Genomic DNA, 10988 nt, shown 5'->3' on the forward strand with positions numbered 1-10988 from the left:
TGGTGTGAATATACTTTGTATACAACAAAAGATATGAAACTTTGTGTTATATATGTATAATATAAGTTGTAATGCATTCTGCTGTGATATTGCAGCACAACTTTTCATTTCTCTGGTTGTACAAGACATAGCATTGCACATTATGTGCATTCACACATGTATCTAGGGTAATGATATCCATCTCATTTCACCATCTTTTCTTCCCTTCCCTCACTTTCCTACCCTTTGCCCAATCAAAGCTCCTCCATTTTTCCCAAGCCCCCCTCCATTATGGACGGGCATCCACTTATCAGAGAGAACATTCAGGTTTGGGGGGATTGGCTTACTTCACTTAGCATGATATTCTTTAACACCATCCATTTTATCTCAGTCAGAATGGCAGTTATCAAGAATACAAACAACATAGCTAATCCCAAAGAAACAATGCTGAATGTTTTCTCTGATATAAGGTGACTGACTCATAGTGGAATAGGGAGGGAGAGCATGGGAGGAATAGAAGAACTCTAGATAGGAGAAAGGGGTGGGAGAGGAAGGGAGAGGGCAGAGGGTTAGCAATGATGGTGGAATATGATGGACATCATTATCCAAAGTACATGTATGAAGACACAAATTGGTGTGAATACACTTCATATACAACCAGAGATATAAAAATTGTGCTCTATATGTGTAATATGAATTGTAATGCATTCCACTGTCATTTATTTTTTTAAAATCAATAAAATAAAAAATAGTTTTAAAGCAAAGTTTTTATGTTCAGAAAAATTTCAAAAAAGGATATAAAATGGGTTAGTTTGAGATGTTAGTGTTTCTTCAACTGCCTAGTTTAAAATTCCTTCTCCTTTATGAAGCAACAGCTGGGAGCAGTTGAAAAAAAAGAATACAAACAAAATAAGTGTTGGTGAGGAAGTAGGGAAAAGGCACACTCATACATTGCTGGTGGGACTGCAGATTGGAGCAACCAATTTGGAAAGCAGTATGGAGATTCCTTGGAAAACTTGGAATGGAACCACAATTTAACCCAGCTATCCCACTCCTCAATCTACACTCAAGGCCATTACCCCATCAGGGGAAAAACCCAGGATTAGCAGAGCTAGAAAGGCTAGGGTTGGGCACTGTTCTTATGCAGAACTAAGCTAGGTCCTGTAAGTCCTGGGCTTGGATCATCCTGAACAAGTCTCTCATTTACAATTTGAGGTCAAGGGAGACTGGAGACACTGTCTGGTGCTCACATGGAATCCCAGGCCTCCACCTGCACCTTCTCCTGTCCTAACCAAAATTGCTGCCACATTTCCAACTTTCCCCTGTCAGGAGTGCTATAGCTCCATCAAAGGTCATTGATTTAGGGCAGCAGGATTTAAAACACACCTCTGCTTCAGTCCTCCCTTTCTCAGCCCCAGTTCCTCCTTCTGCTGCATCATAATGGGGACCCCAGGCGTCCTTCCTGCACACACTCTTGCTGACTGATGATGGATGGGTTCCCTTCTAGGCGGTCAGCTCCTGCCCTAGTGCCCAGCACAGCACCCACTGTGCCCCAGCCCGCCTCTTCCTATTGCTCTGCCTATTGGAAGTGTCCTTGTGCTCCCAGGCTCCCTCTTCTCCAGGAAGGCTTCTCCCACTCCAGTTGACAGAGACCTGTCATCCTCTTACCCTTGGATGCATTGCCTATGGCTTAGTTTTCTGTTGTTCAGAATGGTTTAAACTGTGACCATCACATTGTTCATGAAGAATCATATAATTTTATCTGTTAATTAAAAATAAGTAAATACTGTACTTAGCAACCAATAAGAATAGATGGCAGCTGTCAGGCTTAAGTGACAGTCTTCAGAGGCCCCCTGCGGTGCCAAAACCCTTCAGCTCCTGGACTGTGGGGAGGCCCAGAGAATCCCAGGGAAGGGGCTGTGCAGCTGGAAGGGCCCCATTTGCAGCCAAACAGAGGGACACTGGCAGATGAGGACAGGTAAAAGCTGTCAACAATGAGTTTGCCCATCTTGGTGAATACCAACTTAGTATAAATCCTGCCAATTACCAGAAAAAAAAAAACTTAAAATAAGATTTAATCTTACTAAACCATTTTTTAAAAGGAAAAAAATGGAAATTGATTGCTAAATTGTAGGTTCCAGGGCAGATGGAATCCTCAAAAGACCCTATTTCAATAAGCCTAGTCAATTATTTTCATTTACAAACTTAGCAAAGAAATCCACACTTTATCAAGCTCTCAGAGAGATTTTGATGTAAATTGGAAATTTAAAAACCATGGCCTTGCTGCTTAGCTTCCTGCCCCATTTGTAAACACTTTTAAGGCAGGATTTGTTTCCTAATGCTTTGAAGGTGCGCCATGCAGAGCACATAATTTGAAATTTCAGGGTCAGGTGCTGGGGCTTAGTGGACATCCTGTCTCCATGCTCATTCAAAAGGGTCTGATTGCCACCCCCAATTTAAAAATATATATTTATATATGCATATATATGTTTTATGCAGCATGCTAGAAATACATATACAAAATCTAAAATTGAGATACAATTTCTGTGGAAAAAGTACTTATTACCTGGAATTCCTTTTAATGTTTAGTTTTCTGTTCTATTCTGAAGGAAGAAAGATTGGGTAGGGCCAATAAAGCTGAGCTCACAATCCAATGAGTCATATCTCACAGCTTCAGAAACACTGATCTAGGACTCACAGCCTAGTTTGGAAGTGTAAAGAAGCCACACAGAAAATAGAAGGAGGCCAGTAGTGTAGAGGAAGGGGGGAGATAGGGAGGGAAAGGGTAAGGATGTTGGCCAAATTATAGTGTTATATTGTGTGCATGTATGAATATGAGAATGGATTCCAATGTTCTGTATTATTATAATGAACAAATAAAAAGTTTTTTAAAAAAGAAGCAGCACAGTGAAGTGGCTAAAAATACAGACCCTGGGAGCAAGCTGCCAAATTCAAGTTCTCCCACTTAACTATCTTTGTGAATTTGGGCAAGAGTTATGCTTTCTATACCTCAATTTCTTTTCCTATATAATAGGATAATAAGAATAAGTTTCTCCTCCAGCTGGTGTGAGAATTAGGTGAGGTAATATATAAGTTCAGAAAATTTCCAGGCATCTAGTAAGAATGTTCAAAGCATTAGCTGCCGCCGCCTCCTTCTTCTTCATCACCACCATCAATGTTGATCCTCCAGTTATCCTTTCCTAAAACAAGGCTAAATTGCAATACCACTGGTGGAAAAAACAAAAGGCAATATCAAAGAGTTTATTTGCAAAGCTGTACAAAACTCCACAGTGTGCAGGGCAGGGCGTAGCAATTCTCTGGGCCCCTGGACAGGCAGACTGCCCTCCTGCTCCTGTTTGCAGGGGAGGAGTGGGAGGGGCTTCTGTTTCCAGCCATGGTACTGGTCCTGGAGAACATGAGTTCTGGTACTGAATGGCTCTTTCTGCCTTCCACTAGCAAACATTTTATTTTCTTGATCACAGTTTGATGCACTGAGAATCCCAAAGCTCCCAGGGTGAAAAGGGCTTCTGCCAGGGTCTGACTATTGAGGTTCCCCCCAAATTCCTATGTTGAAACCTACCCCCCATGCAATAGTGTTAAGAGGTAGGACCTTCAGGAAGTGATGAGCTCATGAGGGCTTTACCCTCATTTTACCGTTTTGCCATATGAGGACTGAGTGGAGAGCAGCTTTGACCAGATGATCTTGGACCTCCCAGACTCTAGAAGTGTGAGCAATAAATCTCTTTCCTTTATAAATGACCCAGAATAAGGTATTTTGTTATAGCAGCCTAACACATTAAGGCAACTTCTTTCTTACAATGAATCCTGGGGACCATATTAGAATGTTAGTCCATAGTAAGGAAGATTTGGTTTCTTTTCTTATCAATTCATTAAACTCAATCCACTTGATTGTCCTGGGAAGAAAGGGAGGGACAGGGCAGGAACAACCCACAGGGAAGGTTTAAAAGAAGGGAAAAGCAAACCTTTCAATTATTCCAAAGGCCAGCATAATTTAACCAACCTCTCCCAGCAGCACCTCAGATACATGGATGGCAAAATTAAGAGGCACCTGCTATCAGATGGGAGGCGGATACATTTCTAGAACTTTCTACCAGTCACTCAAAAAACAAATTCAGGAAAAAAAGCACTGGAGATTTGTAGTAAACGTTTCATTGGTCAGGATGATCAAAAGATGATGGTTAACACACACACACACACACACACACACACACACACACACACCTCATTCCTCCTGCTGCTAGGCAGAGTGACATGTCTGCCTTGCACTGCTCTGGCTGGGCTTCTTATCCTGTGGGCCCTGCAGCCACGGCTCCTCAGGACTCTGCCCATCATTCACCCTGAACTTGCACTGCCCCTTGTTCTCATCTTCCCTCAACAGGGTGCCTGGAGGCTGCTCTTCCAGGCAGAGCCATGAAAATCGGAGGCCTTGGTGGCCTGATTCTGCAGTGGGTAGTGTCGCAATGTCCGTGACTTCTTCTCCTTTCCAAACTCTCCTTCTTTCCCCTCTCCCACCCCATCATTGTTCCCCAGAAACAAACAGGATGGCTTCACTGGTCAATTCTTTACATGTACAAACACCAAAAGCAGAGGAAACGCCCCTAGGCCCCCCCTCCTCCCCAAACCCAGCGCTGGGAGAGCAGTCGACGGGGAGGCTGCTGGGACCGGAGCTGCGGGACTGTACAGCTTTCCTGGAAACTTCTTTGGCCTCTGGGCTTTACCTGGAGGCCTCTTCCTTCAGCTTCTTGTTTTTCCACACCTCTTCCGCATGCTTGTCCTGGGAAGAAAGGGAGGGACAAGGCAGGTCACACAGGCTGCCCGGGCCTAAAGGAAGGCAGAGGGGTGAGAAAAGGGCAGCACAGGATGGCTGTCAGGAACAGCAGAGCAGTGTCGGCCAAGGCGTCCTGGGAGTGGCAGAATGCAGCAGGTGAGTGAGCCCAGGGACAGGTGGGTCCCAGCCTCCCGCAGGGCCCCCAGCCTCTTTCCCCCTTATCTGGATACTGTGACCGCTGGACTGGCAGCTTGGCTCGACTTATTATAGGGAGCTGCTGGGGTAGCTTGTGCGAGAGGAGCCCCTAGGAGAGCAGGACCACTGCAAGCCGCACCTACAAGTCACCAGTCTGCGCCATCTGCCTGAATTCCTGGTCCATTCCCCTTATTGCTTATTGCCCACGCCCCTCTGCCTCCTTCACCTGCTTTCTTATGGTAAGAGATCCTTCATTTGTAATTCAGCCCAAAGGCAGGCCCCGCCCTCTGCGGCCCACCAGCTGCATGGCCAGCTACATGGCCAGCTGCATGGCCTCAGCTGACTCCTCAAGGTGGGCCACATTCTCTGATCATGGCCGGGCCTGGAGGGTGGCTCTGGCACCTCCTGAGCTCTGTGAAGGCAGTGTCCACCTGCAGTGCTGCATCCTGCCTGCCTCATGCTACTGCTCACTGTGCAAACTTCCAGACCCTCTTGTCTTCTAGTTTGTATTTCCCACAATGGCACCTTGCATTTGGCAGGCGCTAGGTAAATGACCCGCCTTCCAGTCCCTGGTATAATCACATTCAAATGGCAGAATTGACTGGAAGTAGACCCATTGAGGCAACCCAGGCTTCCAAGCTAGACCTTAATCTAGAGCTCTGTCCCTACAGAGGACCTGGAACTTCCCATGGGTTGGAGGCAGAGAGCAGTGTAGATCAAGCAGTAGTTCTCAAACTCTACCATGTGTCAGCATCACCTGGGAACCTCTATGGTCCCCAGAGACCAACCCTAGAAAGCCATGGTAGTAGGTGTGTGGCAGGGTCCAAGTATGTGTAGTTTTAAACTTTGCACCAAATAATTCTGGTGTAGACCACTGGTGACCCAAAGACTGGCCCAGAAGGTTTTCCCACCCCACCTGCTGTCTTCTCCAGTGAATAAAGGTGAGTAGGATCAAGGTCCCAGAGAAAGATGCCCTCTCAAATGTCTATGCTGGCACCTTGCTGCCTGGAGTCTACCCTACCTCCACAGCTCATGTTCCCCAGTGTGAACCTTTCCAATTGCTTCTCAGGTGAGCTCTTGGGCCCTGGGTTTCCAGCCTCCCTTTCCTTGTCTCCAAAGACCCTCTCAGTGATGAAAGCCTAGTGACACAATGGTGGGCTGTTCTCCCTAACAAAGGCAAGCAAAGAGCCACCTGGATGCAGAGCTGAAGCACTGGTTTCTAGTCCCAACTCTGCCCATGTTAGCTATGTCATCCAGCACAATCATCTGACTCTCTGACTGGTTTGCTCATCTACATCAAGGATAATGCCTGTTCTGCTTACCACCATGGAATTGTGAGGCAGTAGTATAATGAGACAGAAGTGTTTGCAAATAGTCTTTCAAACTCTCTATCACCAGACCAGCCTCAATTATTTGTTTTGGACGTGGCCTCTGAGCCCATGCCCCCTTCTATTGTGACTGTAGATTTTTATTTTTTTTTTCAAGAATTTGTCTCGAGTCATCCCTTATTAATTGGGGAAGCCTGAAATCAGACCCAGATTGCTTCCCGCCCACAGGGTACTTGGTAGAGGCCTTGGTGCCCCTCAAAGGATAGCATCAGAGTGAGGGGCTGGCACGTGCTGACCAGAGCCAGGGCCTGCACAACGTACAGATCCCTGGAGAAGAAACTATCTTCTCTAGCTCCCTCCTTCCCATGCTAAGAGGGAGCAAAAAAAAAAAAAAAAGGGAAGCACTTACCTTCCTTCGTTCCTCGGCCACTTCTAGTTTCTTCTGGATCTCTTCGAGTGATGGGTCTTGCCGCCAGTGAAAATAGGCATTGAACTCGGGCATCCCATCAAAGGAAGGTGGCTTTAGGATGACTTTGAAGGACTAGCCCGAGGTGCATTTGTTCAGTTCAATGACTTCCATGTCCAAGATGATGCACCAGTTCAGGTCCCTTGTGTCTGCTGCATGATGAGAGCGAGGACTGCTTACCTGCTGAAGAATGGCTGGGCTCCCCTAAAACATGCACATGGACCAGGAGAGCTGGGTCCCTGTGACAAACCAGTGGCCTTGGGCCTGGTTTTGTCCTGAGCACTGCTACCTAAGGTCAGAGGGCTGATAGGGCCCAAGGTCCATAGCCACAGTAAGGCCCCAGGCTCCTCAATTAGGGCCCTGAGGACATGTGATGTCTGACACCAGCCACAGCAACAGCAGCTGCCTTGGCTTCTGCCTCTACCACCAGCCTCCTCCGAGGATTAGCTTTTTCACCCATTGTCCTTGCTGGTGTCAGACAGTGGTGCATTTTACCCATTGCCCACTCAGGCCCCTCCTCGTCCTGCTACCCACTGACTGTGTGGCCTGTGGACACTGACTGCTCCTACCCTGTTCTCTTCTTTCTGTCCATTCAGCACTGTCTTTCATCTGGCTTTGATCTTTCCTCCTACATGGTTTCCCACACCAGCCTAAACAGAAAAGACAATCCCAGGTCATCCAAACCCACCGTCACCTACTGCCAGGACAACCACACCCCTTCCTCTCAACAGGAAATAGGAGGTGACCTGTCCCCCACACCCAGCAGGAGAACCTGGACATGGAGTGTCTAGGAACCATCTCTGACACTGGCCCCGAGCAGTACAGCCACCACAGCCCAGGCAGGAAACCCTCTTCCCACCGCCAGACTCTTGGAGCATATCCTCCTTCCCTAGGAGACCCCTCAACCACCCCGTGTCCCCTCTTCCCTTCTGGTTTGTTCCTGAGGGTGGACTCTCTGCCTGGGTCCCCTTGGTGTTGTTTGTTCAAGAAATGAACAAAGGTGAAGCTAAGAAAACATAAGTGACTGCATAAATACTGCATGGGCATTTAAAAAACTTTAAAAGAAAAAATACACCAATGAGCAAAAGGAAGAAAAACTTCAGTTATAGTCCCACCCACCACCCGGGGACTGAGATGGTCAGGAGTCACCATGGTGGGACAAAGGCTGGGACAAGAATAAAAGCCCTTCCTCCTCATGGGAGATATCTCCATGCTCTACCCCTGTGCTCTCTTCCCAGGCCTGTGGTTAGACCTGCTAAAAGCACAGAGGCAGAATGTTTGCACAAGAAGAAATTGTTACTGGGGGGAGAGAGGGTGGTCAAAAAACTCTAATTGCACTTATTTTTATTCACTTTCAAAATCATTACTTTGGGGCCAGGTGTACTGGTACATGTTCAGTAATTCCAGCGACTTCAGAAGCTGGGGCCAGAAAATCACAAGTTCAAGGCACTCTTGGCAAATTTGTGAGACCTTGCCTCAAAATAGAATATTAAAAAGGGGCTAGATATGTAACAGTGACACAGCACCCTGAGTTCAATCTTCAATACTACACACACAAAAAAAAATTTAAAAATCACTAATTTGGGAGATGGCACTAGTTTCCCACTAGTGTGGTTGTGGGTAATCTGACAGACAAGTTTAGATGATGATGTTGGCCTGCATTGCTTTTCAGAAATTGAAGGCCTGTTTTCATATTATGTGTGTCTCCTTTTCTGGTTAACTTTGGGGTCAGGTTCTATTTGGCCCTACAAGTAGACATGTCTCTGTGCGTCCATAAATCATTATGTGCAGAGAAATAGTCCATGCTTCCATGCCATGTGGGGACCTACCTGCGAGGGTCATGTTTGCTGGGATCTGACTGAAAGTCACAGAAGGCGTCTCTCACCAGCTCAGGACATGGTCAAACTCTGAAACAAAAAAAGAAATAGTTTACCACTGATAGATTTTCAGCCTAAGGAGGGTCTCTATACAACTGCAGAGGAACCTTGGGGTACTGCACTTGCCCTCACCCCTAGGTCCTCTTTCCACCAGCTCTCACTACCCCAAATACTCACACCCTTCCACTTAACCGGGTCAAGTTCAGGCACTAATGCCAATGTTGCTGTTGGCTTCTTTGTCTCGAGGCCTGAATGTGAACTTGAGTTTCCCAAACCCCTATGAACAAGGGATGTTCCTCTGTCTCCCTGGGCAGCTCAGTGGCCTTCCCAAGGCAAGGATGCTAGTGAGAGGCCAGTCTCCAGTAGGAATTGCCTAGAGGTATTTTTAAAAATAACCACCCCTCTGAACTTCTGTCTCAACACCCCACCTGTCTCCAGCCAGCTCTGACATGGGGTGAGAGAGAGTTGGACAGAGATGTTAAAACTTTTTCAAGATGGCCTCTCTCTTGCCCGCCCTCCAAGAACCACTGGCCCAGGCCCACTAAAAACAACCCTGGACCACAAAAAGAGAAGAATCAAGGCCCAATGTCATCACACCTGGTTGATTCGTAGACACAAATGGACATATCAGGGCTTTGTGGGAGCCAGAGATGGGCTCCCTACTCGGCATGAGGCCAGAAGAGCCAGGGAGGGACCCCTGTCAGAGCATAAGAGACAGGTCAGAATCTGGTGAAAAGGTCATTCTGCCAGGGAACTGCTCAGGCCAGGGTCAGGGTGAAAAAGCTCAGTGTCCTCAGGGATCCCTTGAGCTAGTTAGGAGGTAGGAGGAGCAGCGAAGGCACTGCCTGGAGCTCACTGAAGACAGGAAGGGCTGGCTCTGGAGAGTGCTTGTCACCCAGGCCGCTCCATCTTTGACCACTGGTCACTCTGCCAGTGGAAGGTGGTACGAGCCAGCAGGCTGCCTTCTCACATCCTCATGTGGCTGACACTGAGGCCAAACTGGAGCCCCTTTCCTCCAAGAGCCATGGTGCCTTCCCACTAGGAGCCAGGGTCCGAGCTCGTGTGAGTAGCGGGGCCAGCTCTGGGGTAAGAGCTAGACCAGTGAAGTGTGATTGTAGATGTCAGCTCTTGGCTAGTCATGTCACATGTCCGAACCTTGCTTTTCTGACCTTCTGCACAGAGATGTACCAATTAGATGAGAAAAGCTTCTGCCCTGCACCAGCACACAGAATGCGTCATTAATGTCAACATCCTTTCCTCTGTGTCAGTGTGGTCCTCCCCTCAGCCCTGCTAGGAGTGTCGTCTCCATTCACAAGTGAGGAGAATGAGGCTCAGAGGGTCTGTGTGACTAGAGAGCGCACAGACTTGACCTAGCTCTAGCTGCCCACACAGTCTCGGTCTCCTTTCTCCTCATTGTGCTGGGTCCAGAGGCCCCTGCCAGGCCTCTCCTGAGTCACACAATGGACCTTCTTTCTCTGGTATCAGGCTGTTCCTGATGGTGCCAGCGGGACCCGAGCAGGGAGTAAGGCCTAGTGCCTGGATGTGAAATCCCCAGTCATGAGTCTGCAGCCTGCATAATCTGCTCAGGGCCGGGCTATCTGAAGGCAATGGGCTGAGTGAGGAAGGTCTTGCCAGGAGAGGCAGCGGCCTTGGACCTTAACCTGGGTGTTGGATCAGAAATGGAAGAAGAGGCAGAGAAGCCCACCTGAAAAAAGAAGGGGAGCTGAGCAGGGGCAAGTACTTGGAGTCAGAGGATGTAGCCCTTGGCCAAAGCCAGAATGAGGATGAGGCTGTGCTCAGGGAGCACTTCACACCCACAGCATCCCAGCTGAGCTTCACTGAGCCAGAGCTAGAACCACAAGAGAGACATCATCAGCTTCATTTTCAGATGAGGGACCTGGGGCTCAAAAAAGTTAAGATGCTAGACTAAGGTCACAAAGTTCTGAGGTGGCAGAGCCAAGTCGAGCATCCCCATCTTGTGACTTTTAAGTTCCTCCCTAGTGGCCAGGGGAGAAACTAGATTCTCACTACTGCTTCCTCCATGGTCCTAAGAACTCAAGCTATGGCCTAGGGCTATGGATTAATTTTAAAATGTGCCATGTATTTAAGAACATTCTACATGGAAGCTACTGTGCTAGGAGTTTGGGGAACATAGAGAATGTCAGGAGCCAGAGGAGGAAGACCAAGGAGGGAACAAGAGATGTCACAGAGCTGAGCAGCAGTGTGCATGGTCAAGGAATTGGTGATGACCATGGGATCAGAATCTGCATGATAAAATTGGTACTCATAGAATATTTGCAATGTAAACACTCTTTTACTTTAGTTTTCATAACTGTGTTGTGATGTAGCAATAC

The 10988-nt window shown here is 47.6% G+C and overlaps 1 long non-coding RNA gene across 1 annotated transcript; it reads right to left on the reverse strand.

Annotated features, from left to right (window-relative positions):
• Positions 1 to 3224: 3224 nt before the first annotated feature.
• Positions 3225 to 10327, reverse strand: LOC144374715 (uncharacterized). Its single transcript, XR_013434047.1, has 4 exons — positions 9232 to 10327; positions 8587 to 8664; positions 6701 to 6909; positions 3225 to 4774 (listed from the first exon to the last, which is right to left on the reverse strand). It is a non-coding gene; the product is annotated as an uncharacterized LOC144374715 (long non-coding RNA).
• Positions 10328 to 10988: the final 661 nt, after the last annotated feature.

The sequence above is a fragment of the Ictidomys tridecemlineatus genome, unplaced genomic scaffold, assembly GCF_052094955.1.
Source record: "Ictidomys tridecemlineatus isolate mIctTri1 unplaced genomic scaffold, mIctTri1.hap1 Scaffold_83, whole genome shotgun sequence".
In the NCBI taxonomy this organism is placed as follows: domain Eukaryota; kingdom Metazoa; phylum Chordata; class Mammalia; order Rodentia; family Sciuridae; genus Ictidomys; species Ictidomys tridecemlineatus.